Genomic DNA, 21,674 nt, shown 5'->3' on the forward strand with positions numbered 1-21,674 from the left:
ATGTTAAACCAAACACCCCCAACTCTCACTCTTTCTCTTTCTCTTTCTCTTCTAGTGACACTTTCCTTTATGCCTTATTCTAATACATTTAGGTCCAAATTGTCCTGTGGAACTCCTGGGACTGTCCACTGCACATAGCAGAGGTGTTGGAGCCATGCATAGCATGACAGATGTGCCTTCTGCCACCAAATAAATTGGGAATCTTCTGTCCCACTGCATGATGAAGCCCACTGCCTTTCCTTTGTATCCTAGATCTGTGCCATTCTCTTTAGTCTTTAGTTTTACTGAACCCTGGTGGTCACCCTTTCACTCTCTCAGAACAGTGTTGTGCACCATTTTGTTTATACTCATCAACTCACTGATTGATTAACACTTGCCAACTGACTTACACAGCTGTCTTCACTACAGATCCTTCCATTCCCGGCACACTTAAAACTCTCTGCCTGTTTCACAGTTCCTTAGACTCCACCGTCTATGCAGCGATGAGGTTGACATCTGTTGTGAAGAACAAACAATGAGGAGTTTCTTCATTGACACAGGACACCCTTTTCATACTGTGTAAAGGGCCCTCAATCAAGCCAGAAATTGACCTTGTAACATCCACTTCACCCCTAATGATGAAACTCACATCCTGCTGGCCCTCCCATTCTACCCTAACACTCCAACAGGTCATCAAACTAAATTTCCTTATTTTGCTGACTAAGTCTTCCACAGAAGTCTTTTTCCTAATCCTTACTTGATTTCCTTTAGTCAACCACCTAACCTACATGTACTTCTCTTCCGCAGCTCACTTCACAGAGGAGAGCTACACTCCCCACCAGACACTCTGAGCTGTAACAGGAGCCGCTGTGTCACTTGCAAATATGTTACCAACAATAACCTTGTGTCTGGTCCCTCTAGTAAATTCAGTATTAAACAACAAGTTGCATGGCAGTCTAAAAGTCTTATTTACTGCATTTCTTATAGGAAATGTCCAGCCATTTACATTGGTGAAATATGGAGATGACTAGCAGACTGTATTCAGAGACCACATTGAAGTCATTCAAATTAAAGACTTTACAAAGCCTGTTGTAGAACACTTCACATCCCCTGATCATAGCCACAGTGATCTCTCGGTTTCTGTTCTTCCACAGGGCTTCAAAGACACTTTTCAAAGAAAAGCAGAAGAAGATGAGCGCAGTCCCAGCCGATTCACATATTTCTCCAAATCTTAATGAATTACTAACTTTTTAATCTTTCTCTGCATCTTTCCTCATGACCGCATCTTCACACCTACTCTCACCTTTCTCTTTTTGATCTGTTCTGGCTTTGTTCCTTGTTTCTCTCCTATATACATCATCTGTTTTTTTCCCTTCAGTTGCACATCTAACGAAGGTGATAAAGCCGAAACTTTGTGTTTCTTATCTTTCTTTCCTTTTCAGCATTTTTTTCTGTTGTAATTATACTTGAGTTTCATTTGAGCATCAGTTATTAAATCTGTGTCTTTGTTATTTGGCACGTCATTTTTCCTGCATGTCTAGTCCATCCCAACTCACCTAAACAAGAAACAGGGTAAAGAGACTATCATGGTGGCCCCCTCAGGCAAGAATGTTGTCAATGAGGACAAAATCTACAAAAATAGTACATTTGTTCACAAATAAAGAGCACAAAGTATCAAAGTAAACATCATAAACTCTGTCTTTCAGTAGGATGGCTTCACTTACTGTTTCAGTAACATCAAACACTCCTGCCTTCCCCTTCATCTTTCTTTCTTTCATACATTTTGACCTGGCCTCTGTTCCTCCTTCCAGTAAGCCCTTACCCAACTCACCTCCCACTATTGACTGGTCATAATGTGGCTTTAAGTCCCCTCTTGGGTCACTTCCAGCTGGACTTGGAATTACATTTGAAATCAGGATGAGTCTCAGGGCCACCAAGCCTCAGCTCCATCTGGAAGCCCACAAGACCACTGCTCTTGTGATTAATTTAATTTTTCTAAGAAACCAGAAAATAATCAAAAATGGTTTAGTAGGGTTTGAGAGTGAAGTTGAGGCAAAGCAAAATTAGTCAAGACATGCAGGTTTGTTAACAAAGCTAAACATTTCTGCTGAATCAAAACATTAAAAAGGGTTTGTAGTAACTTTAAATAGGTAGATAGATAGATAATATATTATTTCAAGGCGCCTTTCTAAACACCCAAGGACACCGTACAGATAATAAAATCCTAAAACCAACAAAAACACAAATGTACTCATATACATGTACATACTATATACCTATATCTATGGAACTGAAAATACAGCAATAAGAATACAAGAATATAAGGTGTAAGCTAATACGAAATTGGTTAAGTCATTAGACGAGATTTGAAAATAGGTAGAGAATCTGTGTTTTGTGGTATTGAGTTCCAGAGACGAGGAGCACTACGACTAAATGCCCTGGAACCCATGGTGATCAGGCATGTGAGGTTGATGAGAAGACCAGAATTATTGGACCTTAGAATGCAGTTCGGTGCATACACATTTATTAGGTCAGAGAGGTATAATGGAGCAAGGTTATGAAGTGCTTTGAAAGTAAGTAGAAGAATTTTAAAATCAATGCAAAACTTTACAGGAAGCAAATGACGCTGTTTAAGAGATGGGATAATGTGATGAGGTCTGAGTTATAATACGGGCAGCTGAATTATGAACAAGCTGGAGTTTATGGAGGAGCTTACGTTGGAGACCAAAGAGAACAGAATTACAATAATTAATGTGCGAAGTGACCTATGCATGAGTAAGGATGGTGGTGCTATTTAGTGTGAGGGAGGGTTGCAGGCATGCAGTGCTACGGAGATGAAAAAAAGATGACTGTGTAACATTATTGATATAAGATTCAAAAGACAGAATACTATCAAAGATAACCCCCAAACTCTTAACCTGAGGGGAGGGATATACTGAGGTAACATTAATATTAAGTGAAAAATTATTAGATTTTGATACAGCAGACTTGGAGCCATTGCGGAGAGCCTCTGTCTTATGGCTATTGAGTTGGAGGAAATTAGAAGAAAACCAAGATTTTACCTGAAATGGATAGAAAGATAGATGTGAAAGGTGCTATACAATAGATACATAGATGTGAAAGGTGCTATATACAGTAATAGATAGATAGATAGATAGATAGATAGATAGATAGATAGATAGATAGATAGATAGATAGATAGATAGATAGATAGATAGATAGAAGTTTATTTGTCCCTAGGAGAAAAGCTGTCTTTTTTACAGAAGTTCTTTAAATAAATAAATGCATAAAAAGATAGATAAATAAATATATATATACACACAATATGGTCTGATCCCACATCAGAATGACTGAAAGGGAAGAAAATTAAAAAGAAAGGAAACTTCAACAAAAATATATTTTGTGACACATTTAATAAATGTAAACACGTTTAATGTGTTTGTGACATTAATTAACATTTAATAAATAAAGTGACAATGTTTGCTTTGATTAACCATTTCAATTCTTCTTATGGGCTATATACCTTCCTATATTTTTTTAGCATCACAGTAGAGAAGAAGTGTGAGATGACAGGTACTGCTTTGAATGGTGGGAGCCACAGCCCCCATGTTTAAATAACATTTAGTAAAGTTTAGCAGGAGTGAGATATTTTCTTTTTGTCATCTACCTACTGCCTTTGTTATTCTTTCTGTTGTGTGTGTTTTTTAAATAATTAATTTGGGGTTATGTTCAACATTTTTGTGCCTGGTTATGTTACTCTACAGTTTCAAAGTCGGAGTGTTTCTTTTCTTGTTTATTCTTTTGGGACGTATTTAAGTAAATGAAACCAGAACGACTGGCTGTTATAATTGTTTCCACAAAGAGTTGGAAAAAGCCTGTAAAAAAACTTTCAAGCTCAAAGAAAAGTCTAATTTATTTAAAGAAATAATTAAACAGAAAAGAAAATCCAAATAATTAATTAATTCAATCAAACAAAAACAATTAACTAAATTACAATACTTAAACAGAAAAACTTCTTTAATTAAATGCACCAGGTAGAAGTAAACAACAAAATGATCAATAATACAATCTTAATTAAATCAAAAACACTTCTGCAAGGCAAAATTAAGGAGAAAACTAAAAAAAAACAACTAAGAATGAAATGAAGAATTGACAATAAGCAAAATGCTGACTTCTGAACAAGATAATCTAAGATACAACAGAAAAATGAGGGAAATCATAATAGAAAATGTCTCCAAAGGGACTGACACAAATTACCTTTACAAAGTATCCCACTACAGAGACAGAAACCGCGAACATAAAGGAACAAATTATGAGCTACAATCGAAAAATGTCTCAAAAGACACAAACACAAAGGACAATACAAAAGGGTCCCAGAGGGACAAGCGCAAAATCCAAACGTAAATGTCACTAAGAAAAGGAGCCAAAAGCACAACAGCTAAACTTGACAATGGGGGTCTTTTATGGTCCTCTCAGGTGACTGCAGCTCCTGAGAGCCCTGATTGTGCTTGACGCCCCAATCCCGAATATATTTAACATATAAAAGGAAAAGGGTCAGAAAAAAAAAAACAAAAGCACAAAGAATTACAAAGCAGTGATGACACAGTACTGACATCAGCCCAGTTCAGTAGGAAGCATTTATTTGTTTAAGGGACAGTTATAAACTACTTTTTGACTCAAAGTGCCAGGTCTTTTGTGAGCCTGCACACTTTGCTCAACCTACTTTATTGCCTGTAAATCTCTGACAAGCATATCAAAGGATTAGAAATGGAATAAAAATGTATGTAGTCACCCATATGAACAAATGGCAGAGTGTTAACTCTGAGGCTAAGGGTATGTGCTTGTATTTGGAAGGTTACCACTTCAAATCCCATTATAGCCAGAAGGGATCCTACTCTGATGGGCCCTTGACCAAGGCCCTTAACCTAAAAATTGCTCCAGGGGTGCAGTAAAATGGCTGACCCTGCACTCTGACCTCCAAAGATCAGGTGAAAAGACAAAGTATATCAAAAACAAATAAATAGAATACAGTTTCCCATCATTGGACAGTATGCAAAAAAACATTCTTCTTCTTCTCTCTCTCTCTTTTTTCTAATATAAAGTTATAATTTATTATACTGTAAAATATTAAGATAATTTAATGTGGCATTATTTTATGCTGTTACTTGGTAGGTAATTCTTAATTGAGCAGTCCTGATTTTGTTTTAATAATTTTTTGGAGTTATTACTATTGTTATTTGGATTGCTAATAATTTTAGTTATCATCGTAACATCGTTTTGTTTCAAGTGTTCTCAGTAGGCATTGCCATTGGGTGGGCTATTTTCAACGGCCCCGCCTTGTTTTTGCTGGTTGCAGTGCATCCTGGTAACCAAGAGCACCAGTGAGATATGACACATGACATCATCACATTGTGCTATGAAAGATGGCCACGTGTACAGATCCAGATCCGAACTCCTGGATCGACAAGAAAATGAACCGTGATCACTAAAACAGCTCAAAGAAAACACTGATTATGTTTTCACGTTGATGACTAGAAAAAAAAATGAAACAATTGAAGGTTACAACTGTAAAGGACTCTGATTTTTGACTAATATTTGATTTTCATAAAAGATTCAGTAAAGTTACTCATATCAGACCTCTTCCTGTTTAACAACTACCTGTAACATTCAACATGTTTTCTCTGTATTTTCTTTTGTATGATTTTGGGATTTATTACTCCTTTTAATGTATTTTGAAGAATTTTTTTTTTGTTTTATTCTCAATTTTTTTTGTAAGACACTGAGCAAAGTCCCATGTCTGCTTAATGTGACCGCTCTGACATCACAGAGTATTATGCTACACACGCTAATCGTTAGTAGATGCAATTGTTGAACCTCAAATCTATTAACAACATGTCAGTTTTTATACCAAGTAGACTGGGAGTCCCCATCTCCAGTCCAGGAGGGCTACAATGGCTGCAGTTTTTCATTCTAACCCTTTTCTTCATTAGTGACCTGTTTTTGCTGCTAATTAAGTTCTTTTCAATTAATTTTAATTTACTTACTCGTAAAGGCCCCTTAAATTGGGTCTTTTTCCTTAATTAACAGCCAAACAATAATGAGATACAAAATGAGTCAAAACATGACCAGAAAACTGTGTCCATCATACAATATCTGAAAATGAAGAGAGGTGAAGGTCTCGGGAAAATTGACCTGCTCAGGTCCTCAAAACATTTTAATAGCGCTCTTAGAAAAGAGAAAAATCAATAATTTTGGAAATGTCTGCTATTGCACAATGAGAGCAGCAACAAGCCGTGGAATTAAAGAGCAGGTTTAATTAACAAGACTCTGCGACTAATAAATGGTTGAAGTTTGAGGGCCTGACTTAGTTGGTCTTCTGTTGGCTCACTCACTTCACATTTCATTTCTGTTTGGGTGCCATTTAAAGAGAGAAATGAAGCAATTCAGAGGAAAAATGAAAAAATTCAGGTGAACCAATCTTTAAAAACAAGTCAATTAAAATTAAAGGAAAAGGAGTTAATTAGCAGCAAAAATGGATCACTAATTAAGAAGAGGATTAGAATGAAAACTTGCAGCCACTGGGGCCCTTCAGAAGTAGAGTTGGGGACCTCTGAAGTAGACCCTAGTGTTAGATTTGGAAGCAATATTCCATTTTATTTCTATTTCAACTGTGCGGATGTGCTGATAACATATGCACTGCAATACATTAACACTTAATGGATGAGCAACAACAACATTTATTTCTACAGCACATTTTCATACCACAATGAAGCTCAAACTGCTTTACAAGATAACAAAGATAAAGTTACACGAAAAGAAAAACAATTAAGATTAGGCAATAATATTAAAGATTAAGTAAAGACAAAACAAGGAAAGGTCAGAAGACTAGGACAGAAAAAAACAAAAAGAAAACTCGTTAGGCTATTAGAAAAAAAAAAAAAAAATCTGCAGGGGTTCCAAGGCCAAAAAGACCACCCAGCCCCCCTACCTAACATCAAAGTCTCGAAATCAGTCCTCTTTGTTTTCCTGCTTCACACGATGAGGTTGGTCTTATGGACAGCTGAGACACCTGCCTTCACGTCATCATCACAGGTGGCTGCATGGTGCTTTGATCAGGTGGTGGTGGCACAGATCACCATCACAGAAGAACCGGAAAGACAGCAGAGAATAGTGCAGATTAGTACAGATGCGGATCCGTGAAGAATATGATACTTCTATACCCATAGAGTCTATAATGAATATAATTGAAATGTAGCTACGGAAATGCTAGATTAAAATAATGGGTTTTTAGTAGTTTTTTAAAAATGGTCCACAGTATTGGCAGGGTGAGGGGAGGAACCCAACATGGAGTTTCGAGCATCATAAGACTCTTAGAGCGAATGTCCTTGTTGTAGGTCTCCAGAGAGTTTTGAGCAGTGTGGGAACTGTTTTCAACATTAAAATGTACAGCTTGACATTGATCACATGGCTGATGTAAGTTTGCTAAGTAGTGGCCTGCAAAGAACCAACGATGTAAGAATGTAATAGCAATTTGATGATCATCTCCATTGTCGCAGTGGACATCTGTCTCTGGGGCAGTCTTGCATTCTGGACTTTGTCTTGCATGCCTAGGAGCCATCATGTTTGTCTGCTGCTCAGTTGTTTCATATTCAGGATTACTTCTTGCTTATCAATGTGGTTTAGTGCCTTGTCTTCTTATTCTTTCGCATTCTTTGTCACTTAATCACCTTTTGACATTCCGCTATTAACAGATGTCGCTGTTCATCTTTTTCTTTCTGCCATTTTGGTGGTTATCACTCGGTTTTGTGATGACTTTGCTGTAAACACATGACCACAGGTCTTTTTTATACCTTTATTTATATTTAATAAAGTTCAGTGGTCAATGATCAGTATCAATAAATACAATACTTACACTTGATTATGAATTCGGAACATGTATGTACCATGTCCTGAAGAATTATCAATAAATGGGATTGTGGGTACTGTGCTTTTACCTCAGTGGCCCTTTCTGGCCACCACTAAAGAGCCCACCAGGTGGCTGTGACCTAAACTTTTTTGCATTTCCAGAACTTATCAGACTATATTTAGGATTATTTCTCACTTGTCTTTGTGTGTCAGTGTCTTGTCTTCTTATTCTTTCTTGGTCTTTGTCTCTTAATTGCCTTTTGCGATGTGCTTGATGCTTAGAACATGTCGCTGCTCTCCTTTTTCTTTCTGCCATTGTGGTGGCTACCACTTGATTTCTCAGTCACTTTGCTGTAAATACACAACCACAGGTCCTGACCACCAGGTCGCCACTACCTACATCTTTTTCCTACTTTCAAGAACATATCAGGTCATAAGCTATTGGTTAAGAACAAGATCAAGGTTCTCACCCCAGAAGTCTGTGAGTAATCGTTTGAAAGATGGACAGACCTTTGCATTTCATATAAACAGATTCACTTTTTCTCAGCAGGTAAGAAATCCTCCTCTTCAGTGTTGTAATTCTAAAGTGCTTAGGCCGACAGTTACATTTGTTTCCATCAAGTACAGAACAAATACAGAACAATTTGATTTAAAACTACTGACTTAAAACAGCAAGTGCCATATGCTATGTATGTTAAAGAAAATCCCACGGGGTAAAGAAAAAGTCTGGTTTGCCACTGGTACAGATGTTCCAAGAGGCTGAGGGATATTAAATGTTTAAATAACGCAGGGAGTAAACGTGGGGGGCGCCTGTGTGGGCTGAGGTTTCCATTTAACTAATTATGATACCCCACACCTGACTGTGCAGCTCCCAGCTAACAAAGCAAAATATTTAAATCAAAGAAGTCCACATGCCATGCATGAACAGCATACCTAGAAAGAGCAAATAATCATTCAGCCCCAAATGGCGAATGTTCAAGGTGAATCCTTTATGTATTTCTGTTAAAAAAAAAGCCACTTGCAGTGGTGCTACTCATAAATGTGGCAACACAAAGTGTCACTGGAGTACAAGGAATGAAATGCATGGTCCGTTGGGCAGGAAGGCTGCAAATTAGTGTGAATGTAATTAGAGGAGGGAAAAAAAGTCACTGCTAGAAAATCTGAATGAAAAGATTGTTATCAGGTATTGTTTGGGGCTGTGCTCTGGCCCCTCCCTTTATCTACTGCATGCTTCGAACTCTGTCCACATCATAGGTTGCTGGGCAACACTAATCATCATGCAGTCACATGGTAGAGGAGTGAGGAAGATAAAAGGAGATGATTTTATTGCTTAACAGTCATTAAAAGTGTTTGGAATTTTGGTTTATGAAAAAGTTTTTTAATTTATTTTGCCCATAGCTACTTCCACACTACTACATTTTCTATTCTATTTTTATGTATTCCTGCACATTTTTCACCCTTGAAAACTGAGACTTTTGAAAACATTCTCCAATACCTTATACTTTTGAAGATGGTAGCTTGGCGTTGGAGTGTGGATGGTTGAACCAACACCATCATTAAGTTCACGGATGACACAACTGTCATTGGACTCATTTCAGGAGGAGACGAGACAGCTAATAGGGATGAGATCCAAAGACTGACTGCATGGTGCACTGAGAACAACCTTGCCCTGAACTCTACTAAAACAAAATAACTTATAATAGACTTCCACAGGCACAACACAAACCACAACCCAATATACATCAATGGCGATTGTGTGAAAAGAGTTCCTGCCTTCAAGTTTCTGGGTATACACATTGCAGAAGATCTCTCCTGGTCCATAAACACCACAGTGGCAGTCAAGAAGGCTCAATGGAGACTCTACTTCCTGAGGATCCTCGGAAAATAAACAACCTAAAGGAGGAGTTGGTGGTGTCCTTTTACCGCGGCTCCATTGAGAGTGTTCTGCCATACTGCATTTCTATGTGGTATTTTAGCAGCTCATTGGCGGACAGGCGAACCCTTCAGAATATTATAACCACTGCCAAGAAGATAATTGGCTGTACACTGTCCTCTTTGGAGGAGCTTTTCAGCTCTCGCTGCCTCAACAGAGCGGCCAGCATCATGAAAGACCATTCCCACCCTGGACATCACCTGTTTCAGTTGCTGCCCTTTGCTGGGTGGTTCAGGTCCATCCTATCACGGACAAACGGATTTAAGAACAGTGTCTATCCTAGAGCCATATGAGAACTGAATACTATTAAACATTTACAATGATTGACATTGGCCAATATAACAACAGTCACTATTGCACTACAAGTACATGTTTACATTCTTTGCAAGTTATGCTATTTAACTATTTCTATTATTGCACTCAATTCATATGTGCATCATACCTAAGTGCAATATTTAGTTTTTCTATTGTATTGTTGAGAGGTTTACTTACCTCAACAGTGACATTCATGTCTCTGGTGACTCTTCCTATGAAGTCAGTAGACGGATTGGGAGAGCGTGCGGGGTCATGAGGTCTCTGGAAAGGGGTGTGTGTTGCTCTCAATATCTCTGAAAAAGAACGAAGGTCCAATTCTTTAGAGTCCTGGTGCTTCCTGTCTTGCTCTATGGTTTTAAGACATGTGACTTGAGATGAAGACTGGACTCCTTCGGTACTGTGTCACTTTGGAGAATCCTGGGCTATCGCTGGTTTGACTTTGTGTTGCTTATGGAGACCCAATTGAGGCACATTACCTGCATTGTGAGGGAGTGTCAGTTACGGCACTATGGCCATGTGGCACAATTCCCCAAGGTTGAACCGGCTCGCAGGATCCTCATTGTTGAGGACCTGAGTGGTTGGACCAGGCCAAGGGGGATACCCACGTAATACCTGGCTGTGGTGAATAGAGGGTCATTTCCGGAGGGTGGGACTGGAATGCGTGTCTGCCCGAGGGGTTGCCAGTCAGGATCCTGAGCTGTTTCGTCGTGTGATGGGTGCGGCAACATGTTGTACCAGTACATGCTCCCCAACCTGACCTGACCTGACCTGTTGTATTGTATTATATTGTACTGCATTATAATTTACTAGTCCATTATATGTAAATGCACCTTTAGGATTACTGAAATTTCAAGTACTAAGTGCAATGACAGTAAAGTAAAAAGAATCTGAATCAGTACCATTGTGGTATAAGAGAGAGTGCTGATTTTAAATACTGCAGTTCTGACGAGTTGTCCTAGTATGGTGGCTAGCCCCACCCACAATGCCTGAAGAAGTCTCCACCCCTTCTGCCCGTGACACCATAAAAAATTATCAGTCCCTGGAAGGTGTTCTTCTGGAACCAGGACCTCATCAGAAACAGAGCTGATGCTGAAGTGCCATAAATAGTCTGGGTAAAGCCTCCCTAATCAAGAGCTAAGGACACAGATCCTTTTTATTTTTTTCTCTGTTTATTGAACAGGTTTGCCCGGTTGGCACACCAGCTTTTCTTCTTGCTTCTCAGTTTGTTTATTCGATCACAGTAGCTCTTCTCTGATTTGATCCTGCTCAGTACAAGGTCTAATTTTATAATTGGTCACCCTTGATGGAAGACAACAATATTTCAACCTAGCATCCATAGAAAAGTTGTCTTGCATGGTGCTTGTGGTGTTGTTTACATATATGAATTTAAATTGCGTTTTGTACAGATGTGCAGAAGGCAAATATTTTACCAGTCACTACGGTTTTGCAATAAATCCTGTGGCCGATGGTATTGCCCACCCTTCAAGGATTTCACTGCAGATGCAAACATGCCTAGTGTAGGCGAAGGTTAATGTTGTATGCTTTTTCTGTCCTTTTAATGCGAGTGGAGATAGTTTCATAAGCAATGTGAAAGCGTTAGTTTGGGTGTAGGTTGTTTTTGTTTAAAAATGCTATGTTTTAAATAAAAATGTAGTAGTGTGGACGTAGCTCATGTATTGGTGTCTGCCAGTGTTTTGACTTTGTGTTTGTTTTTTGGATTACTATTCTGGATAATGGAAAATTGGCAATAGTACTATAGAGCAGGAGTTGGTTGCTGCAGTCTCGTGGATCCAGCATGCTGGGTTTGAGTGGCATGTTGTTGTTCATGTGGCATTTACACGTTTTTCCTATATCTCCATGGATTTTCTATTGAATACTCTGTTTTTTACCCACATTCCCAACAAATGAATTGGTGACTCTAAACTGTTCTTGATTGACTGTCCAGTACAGTTTCTTGCCTTTTGTCTCCTGTCTTCTGAGATCTTCAATTCAGCGGGTATAAGAATGTTATGTTAAAATCAACCATTAACTTAACTCTTTGTCACTTACTTGGTTGTCTTGTTTTCTACTGCTGTCACTGTGGATCCTTGACCCAGATAGCCCATATGAATGCATTCTTTGCACAAAACTTGTCATCATCTATTTGTGACAAGGCATCATCCATGCTTTACCATTGAAGTGCAGGTTTGGTCGACTTCTGTTAGGCCCACCCTGACCACTACAGCCAAAAAGTCTCCTAATTTTAACATGTAAATGTGTTGCTTGTGCAGAGAGCACATTGTACATGTTAGAAATAAACACAACCTGTTGCAAAGGATAAACTTTTCTGTAAAATCAGATTATAGTTTGGCATACAGACACGTTAGTGGACTAGTGTCTAAAATGAACTATAAGTTGTCGCAGGTGCTGTGTGTGCTCCCTGTTGTTCTCAGTTACGATGACAGTGTCAGAGTCAATGTAAGGTTGAAACAAAATTTGAATTGCAAAATATGCTAGGTGTTACACCCTGTCTGAAGGCCTGTCATTAAGAGAGCTGATAATGAAGAGCAACAGGAGATGCAGATTACGGTACTCAAAGTGCCCAAATCAGTAAATTTGATTAACAGCAACAGCCAATGTTTCACTGCACGTCTAAATAGATAACTAAAGTAAGTTAACCTTTACTATCTAATTGGAAATGCCAACATGCCATACCTGAATATGGTCGCAGCATTTTGACACCTTGAATATTCGTAGACCACAATGCTTATCTAAACTCTATGTGTCGTCGTTATTCCATATTGTGATGTAATAGTCTGTGATCACAAGGGAGAGCCACTGAGCCCCAAACCCAAGACACAGTAATACAACGCATGTTTTTAGAATAAAATAAAAGATAGCTATTCTTACAAAGCACCTCTTCACAATCCTCTCCAGCAATCAGCCACATTGACCAGACTCCTTTTAAGTCAGACCCAGGAATGCTTCAAGCCTTGCCTCCTAGGAAGCACTTCTGGGCCATAGAAAAGTAGGGAGGTGCTCCACGGGCAACGCCCTCGATACCCAGGGCTTCTAACAGGGCTACCATACGAGGACCACTGCCACCTAACATATGGAGGATGGAACAACTCCTGATCCTCGGCTTTTATCAGTCTACCCATTAAACCATCTTGGCCAGGTACAAATTTATTTCCTTGCCCCGCCAACCAATTTGCTTGCGTCATTGTAATGGCCTCCTGTCTGGATAATGAATCATCCTCCATTCCATCCGGGATGCCCATTCTGCTCCTACCTAGTCAAAATGACAGAAAGATATCACAGCAGGTAGAAACGCTTGTCAAATATGTGGGGCCAAGTAATTGTAGTAGTCTACTCCAGTGTCTGTGTGTCTGCCTCTTCTGTTAATCCTCTCATTACAATATACAAATTAGTCATTAAGCTTCATTTACCTTGTGCTATTGAGTTCCTGAACTGTTAACAGCAATTTTACATTTCTGTTTTCTTGCAGTGTTTGCTCTGAGGGTGTTAATGGAGAAGTATAGAGAAGGACAGTAGGAGTTGCATTGTGTCTTTGTGGACTTAGAGAAAGCCTATGACAGGGTGCCTTGAGAGGAGTAGTATTGTATGAGGAAGTCGGGAGTGGCAGAGAAGTACGTAAGAGTGGTACAGGATATGTACGAGGGAAGTGAGGCAGTGGTGAGGTCTACGGTAGGAGCGACAGATGCATTTGGGATTACATTGGGGATCCACTCTGAGCACTTTCTTATTTGCAATGGTGATGGACAGGTTGACAGACGAGATTAGACAGGAATCACAGTGGACTATGATATTTGCTGATGACATTATGATCTGAAACAAGAGAAAGGAACAGGTTGAGGAGACCCTGGAGATGTGGAGATATACTCTAGAGTGGAGAGGAATGAAGGTCAGTAGGAACAAGACAGAATACATGTGTGTGAATGAGATGAGGTCAGAGGAATGGTGAAGATGCAGGGAGTAGAGCTGGTGAAGGTGGATGAGTTTAAATATTTGGTATCAACAGTACAGAGTAATGGGGAGTGTGGAAGAGAGGTGAAAAAGAGAGTGCAGGCAGGGTGGAATGGGTGGAGAAGAGTGTCAAGAGTGATTTGTGACAGATATGTACCAGAAAGAGTGAAAGGGAAGGCCTACAAAACAAGGATGGACAGGAATAGAAATGAGTACCTTACAGAGACAGCTCAGGTTGGATGGTTTGGAGACAGAGTCAGAGTGGCGAGATTGCATTGGTTTGGACATGTGCAAAGGAGAAATGCTGAGAATATTGGGAAGAGAATGCTAAGCATAGAATTGCCAGGCAAAAAGAAAAGAGGAAGGCCTATGGATGTGGTGAGAGAGGACATACAGGTGGTGGGTGTAACGGAACAAGGTGCAGAGGACAGGAAGATATGGAATCAGATGATCTGCTGTGGCGACCATCTGCTGGAGCAGCTGAAAAAAGAGGAACTTCTGTTGTTTGCTTAGTTATTTTATGTACTTGTCTAATATATGTGTATAAATGGAACACTGCCATCCTGAACGTCTAAAGCGCATGGACTGGAGGATATTAATGGCGAGTTTTTGGGAAGAAACCCTGTGGGTGGATTCTATTCAATATCAGATTGTGCCACAATTTGCTACAAACGTTTTACTGAGTGTCCCCAGACCTGTGTCTGGTACCACAAGATTAGCATTTGAAGGCAATGTAAGGGTTAAGAAAAAAACATGCAACTCGCCCATATTGATGGCAATTCTGTTTTAAGTGGGATACAACAACAACAACAACATTTATTTATAAAGCACATTTTCATACAAAAAGTAGCTCAAAGTGCTTTACATAGTGAAGAAAAGAAAAATAAAAGATAAAATAAGAAATTAAAATAAGACAACATTAGTTAACATAGAAAAAGAGTAAGGTCCGATGGCCAGGGGGGGACAGAGAAAACAAAAAAAACCTCCAGACGGCTGGAGAAAAAAATAAAATCTGCAGGGGTTCCAGGCGACAAGACCGCCCAGTCCCCTCTGGGCATTCTACCTAACATAAATGAAATAGTCCTCTTTGTAATTAGGGTTCTCACGGAAGGACTTGATGATGATGGTCATGCAGACTTCTGACTTTTAATCCATCACTGTTGGAACATCACAGTGCTTTGAGTAGATGGTGGTGGCACAAATCACCACCAAAATGACACCGGAAAAGGAAACAGAAGAGAGAGTAGGGGTTAGTACAGATTTTAGAGCCACCATGAATAGTTATTATAATGAAGTGGATATACAGAGTATCAGGATTTAAATTACAGTGAAGTTATGAAAAGGCCATGTTAAAATAATGTGTTTTCAGCAGTTTTTTAAAGTGCTCCACTGGGATAGAATGAAGCAATCTTATCCGTTTTCAGACTATTTCTTCCTGATTTAGTTTTGTGGATAATCTGAGCATAGCCTGAGCAGTAGGTACAAGTCTGGGGACAGACATGTTTGAGATGGCAACTCATTACATAACGGGGTGCCATGCATACGCCCATACCAGCCCACACCAATCAGTGTGCCTCTTAAATGTGGAGGAATCCTTGAGGAGAGTCAGCTGATTGTTTCTGTGCAAGTGTCATTACTGTACTTTTTTAGCATCAAGTAAGACACCAAAGGTCTTAACCTGTCTGCCTGCACCGCTTATCTAGTCACCCACACAAACTGAATAATGCATGATTATATTTTTTTAGTAAGGTGTTTGCAGCTGATAAATCAGCAGGGACTGTAACACCTAAAAGTCACACTAATCTACCCTTGACCCAGAACATAATTCTCTATTGTTAAAGTAAATCAAGGGCAGCGCATGATTAATCACCCATTTGCCAAGTGAACCCCGAAGCTGATTACATGTGAATCTAAGCAAGGCGATCTCATGCATATGTTTTAAAATGTAATGCACAGTGCCTAGGCAGACTCACTATAAATCATGGATGAGCTTTTCTCCATTTGCATAAAATCAAGATTATTTTCTTTCATAGACCTTAGACTAAAAAAGATTGCAGAGAAGTAGATAATGGGCGGTGTACCATATAAGAAAAAAAGATGTCTTGTGATTTGGCATAATTGAAGGATTAACCTAATTTTACCTTGGGTTAGTAATTTATATTTTCCAATTATACATTGTGGCAATAAAGGAAAATTGAAAGCAATGATACAAAGTTGTGTATCTGCCTTTCAAACTAGAATAAAGTAGAAGCACAACAAAAATGGATGATATCCAATTACCTGAGACAAAGACTGGACTCCTTCGGCACTGTGTCTCTTTGGAGAATCCTTGGGTACCACTGGCTTGACTTTGTGTTGCTCATGGGGTCCCGAATGAGGCACATTACTTGCATTGGGAGGAAGCGTCAGTTACAGCACAACAGTCATGTGGTGTGATTCCCCGAGAGCTTTGCGGATCGCAGGAGCCGTATTGTTGAGGCCCCAAGTGGCTGGACCAGGCCAAGGGGACGCCCACGTAACACCTGGCTGCGGCAGATAGAGGGTCATTTCTGGAGGAGTGGGACTGGCCCGCGTGTCTGCCTGGGGGATTGCCATCTGGGATCGCGAGCTGTTTCCTTATGTGGTGGGTGCGGTAATACTCTGTACCAGTGCATGCTCCCCAAGCTGACATGACCTGACAACAAAAACTCAGCCATTAAGTTATTCAATGCTATTTTAACCCAACTGCTCATTATGAGAGTGATGACCTCACTATTAAATCAGCAATGGAGTCTTCAGACTAGGATCACTCTACTACTAAATACTTTGCAATTAGTTCAGGTTAGAATTCATATCTAATCAATTTTTAAAACAATTACAAGCCTATGCTTAGTAACTTTTGTGTTTCAGATATTGCTGACATAATAAGTGAGATATGTGTGATTAGCTCTTTGCTAATGGTGCTTTCACTTTTCGGCAATTTTCATTTTTCATAAGCTCCATTTATCTTTTAGGAAAAAGATAGGTGAAAAATGTCTGGATGACATATAGTGATGAATACTTTAACATAGACAATCGTGACATTTTCTGAGACTGCTTTTCCAGTTTGAGGTTTCTATCAGGCCATGTGTGAGGACAGGATCTTAGATCAGGGGTCTGCAAAGTCAGATCTGGAGGGCACTAATGACTGCAGGTTTATGTGCCAACTTAATTTAATGAGAAACCGATCCTTGCCAATAATGGACCTTATTTAATTTGCTTATGGCTTGTTGGTATTTCCATTCTGCCATGTCAGGTCATTCTTATTTTGTAGGTTTTTCTTCATCTCCAAGGATATCCACCAAATGTTTTGTAGCCTGAAGCAAATTAGTAATTCTCACTCCTTCACTTTTTCTTTTCAGTTTCCTTCCATATATTAATTGCAGCAAATCATTCATGAATGAACAACTGTATAATGTGTGAAGGCTGAAGTCCAAATATCAAATAAACACTTTCACAAAAGGTACAAGTATAACATGACAGCTTCCACGGTGCAGCAATAAGCACTGCTGACTTGTAATCAAGAGGCCGCCAGTTCGATACTGTCTACATTTTGTCATTTATTACTAAAACATGAAAAACATTTCTGTTTTAACAATATATTTAGATTGTTGTAGAGATGGAACACACATGAAAGGTATTGTATTCCAAATAACAATATATTATTTACCCTCTACAACTCTGGGTACCTCACTCCCAGATAATCAAGGCTTGAACTGGTAGAACGTTTTGCCCTTTCTGCTGCGGTGGGGGGATGGTATAGCAGGCTGCTTGCTGCTTGTGTTGGTTGACACATTTACAACACAAAAGATGCTGACGGAGAGGTGCGAAGGGATTTAAGGTGGGCAAAGATTACGAGTTTTTTCGTAGGCTTTGGTAATTCTAGTGTTAAAGTATTCGTCCGCCCAGTCATTCATTTTGTGAGCTTTCCTGATGTATGTGCTGGTTTGCTGGTCCATTACAAGCTACGCTTACAAGGCCAGTTTAAAGATACTGAACACTGAAGATCCCTGAGAGATGTTCAGACTGTTTGCAGACGGACTTGTATTTGAACTGAGGTATTTTGACTTGCAGATTTACCTAAATGTTACCAGGCAGACAGTGTAGCCGAGTACCTATGGTGTGAACTGAGAACTGTCTGTTTGTTACTACCACTGAGCATTGACTTAACACACAGCTATACAGTTATAATTTTGAAAATGGTTTAGAGAAAAATGGCAGCTAAATAAATAAATGTCAGTAGACTTCTCTTTTTATTTTCAATTGCCACAAGCTTTTTGAAATGAATGGTGTTTCAAGGAAGAGCGATTACAGTTAATGTTGTAGATGGCACAAACATCATGGTGCGTTCCTTTTCTCTCCAAAATGGACAGTGAAGAGTAATCCCAGTTAACTGCTGAAGCATTATGTTATTCGGTAATGCATCAGAAGATGGAGAGTTGTCAAAGTGCATGGCGGTGCAATTAGATGAGTAAAAGGAGTCATCTTGGACTTGCCAGGGTGAAGCAGTGCTTAGATGGATGGGAGGCACTCTGCTGTCAACAGCCTTTTCCCAGTTTACTGACAGATTTACAGAAGCATTTGCAGTGCTTTTTGGTAAACGGAAATACAACAGGTATGCAGTGTCAGATATTATATTTTTTATCGTCGTAACACAATGCCCTTCATTAGGAATGTGCGAGATAGGCACATTTCGATTTGCATAAAGTTTTGTGGAACTGACACTAAATTCGTTTCGTAGATCATTTTGTAATCGCAAAACACATAACTCATTAAAAAGTTTTTTGGATTTATGGTTTTTTTTGTAGTGGAAAACAAGGAATAGAGCATCCTAAAACCTCATTCACACTTCTGTGTTTACCGGCATTCTTTTGACCAGCTCTATAAAGCTTGTAATCCGTACCACACTGGCATAATCAATTCTGGTTTATGCCTCTCATTCACATCATTGAGGGGGAGTACCCTAAGGTTTTTTTATTAAATATGACCCACTGCATATTTCCAACATAAAGGCACACTAAAACACACCATCTTATACATTACAGTGGAACCTCAGGTCACGAACGTCTCTGAACACGTATAAATCGGGTTACGACCAAAAAGTTTGCCAAACTTTTGGATCTGTTCACGACCACACACTCGGGTGACAAACAAGCCAGTTTCCCTTCCGGTTCATACGCGCCGATGATTTCCGCACGTGTTCAGTCTCTCCCTGTGCATTCGCTGTGAACTCTTTGTGCTCTATTTTGTTTCACTTCTGGTTCGTACGCACTGGTGATTTATGCATGTGTTCAGTCTCTCCCTGTACAGTACATTGTTCTCGGTCAGACGTGCATCGCGCAGAGGGACTTTGTGGTATAGCGGGTCCACAGCTCACGTCAAGAGGCCAGTTTTAAATAAATAATCATCGCGCTTGCAGCTTAGCTTATGGGGCGTGGTGGTTGAGTGGCTGAAGCAGTTCCAGGGGAATTCGTGGTGTGGGCATTTCTCACCTAAGTGCACAGGTGGGAAACCATCCACATCTGTAATTGGTCCCGGGGCTGCTGGTTGCTATAGCTGCCACATCCTCTTCATAAATAGAAGCGCGAGGCGGCTAAAAGGAGGAAAAAGAAAAGACGGAGGTTGTGGAGTGTGGAAGTAAGCAGGAAGCAGTGTGGAAAGAACCGGCAGGCAGGCAGCTGGACAGTGAGCCCAAGCAGGGGTGTTTGGCCGACACTCAGTGGGGCAGAAAGAAGTGGTCACTCCAGCTGAGCGATCAAGGAGCTGGAGTGACCAGAAGAAGGACTGCTGGCCGCGTAAGGCTGGGAAGGCAGTGGGAGTCGTGAGGCTTGGGCGGTGAATTCCCTGACGTGGGCGTCCTGGTCGCCAGGGAAGCCAAGTCTCGGTCTGGAGAGTGCACAACTGAAGCCAGGGATCGGGAGGCCAAAAGACCAGAAGGAAGAAGGAAAGACAGCTGCAGGTACAGTTGCTCCCCGTTGCGAAGCCTGGATAGGGAGAAGCAGGGTGGTCACCAGTTAAAGAATGCACCAGGCTTGTTATTAAAGAGACTGCTTCCAGCATTGTTTTAACCTCGTCGTATTTAATGAAGACTTTTTTTCTATTGGATTTTAACCTCCACTTCACTTCTGTTTTTATGGGATTATTTATTGCAGGATTCTAAAAGCACTGCACTTTATTTAATTTGAATTTGTTTTTGATTGTTGTTTTGTTGATTTTCATAAAAGAACTTGGCACTTTTTGCACAATCCCCTTGCTCCATTGTAGTGCCTCACTGTCGTGCTCATCGGTAACATTACCGACGGTGACGGGTTTAAGGGCTCCCGGAAGCGAGATGGGAGCATGCAGTGAACCCGCATCATCACAGACTTTACCTCAAAACTGCAATCTCCTCTCCACCCAGTTCTTCCTCACTTCCTTCATGCCAGAACTCGACTCATGCAAGGTTAGTTTTCTTGGTTGTTTATGGTTAGTTTTTGTATAAATGGATTTTTCAAATGTCCTTTTTTTGCCTGTGCTTAAAACTCATTAAAAAAAGTGTTTACAGCAAGTGGTTTGTAAGGCTGTAGCGTGAACTCTTAATGTTAGTTTTCTGTTCAAGGTTTTCTCAGTGTTATTCAATGTTTTTACATTTAGTTTACTATTATACTGTGCATTCTATGGTATAATCAACTATTTTTGTGCTTAAAAATCTTTAAAAAAAACATATTTACATACAGTTATTACGGTCTGGAACAGATTAATTGTATTTACATACAATCCTATGGGGGAAATTACTTCGGGTCATGACCAAATCGGGTTGCGATCAGAGTTATGGAACGAATTATGGTCGTGACCCGAGGTTACACTTTAAAGTGTTTTCTACACAGTAAAACTCAGTACATGGAAAGTCACCGCAATTCGTTTCACAACAAAAAATGCAGCATTTTACTGCAAATTCAATTTTGCACGTTTTTCCCTTACCTCCCATTTGCAGTTGCCTGACAACTGAAATTACTTTACAGTCAACTGAGGCCATCATTCTTGGTTACTGGCATATTGAAGGAGACTCTTGACTCTTGACATCCAAATGTTGTTGACTCTTGACATCCAAACGTTGTTCGTTCACTGAGTCATTTCAAGCTCATAATTAATTCTATTTTTTCATTTCAGAATTCTTGTGTTTTTTTGGATTTTTTTTTTCTGTTTTATGACAATGTTTGTTAATATTTTTGCTTTTATTTTTATAAGTTTTTTCATGGTAATGTTAGGAGTGTTTGAAGCTAGTAAATACGAATTTAACGTCTATTTCTGGAAATTCCAATCGCTTGAAGAGCTATCAAATTTTTTTTTGGTCCATTTTATCTGCCATTTTGTATATTTCACGATCACCATTACGTTTGGCTCCCACCATTAGGATCACTTCACACATCGGTAGAGGTATGTCCTAGGAGTTCATGACCTTTGGGTACAATGCAGTGGGATTAAAGGTCATCCAAGACTTCACTTCATTGTCTGAGCTGCAGATCCAAATCATTTTTTTCAAATGGCTCTTTTAAAAGTTTCTCAGTCCTAACATTTC

This window comes from Erpetoichthys calabaricus, chromosome 11, assembly GCF_900747795.2.
Source record: "Erpetoichthys calabaricus chromosome 11, fErpCal1.3, whole genome shotgun sequence".
NCBI classification, from domain to species: Eukaryota; Metazoa; Chordata; class Cladistia; order Polypteriformes; family Polypteridae; genus Erpetoichthys; species Erpetoichthys calabaricus.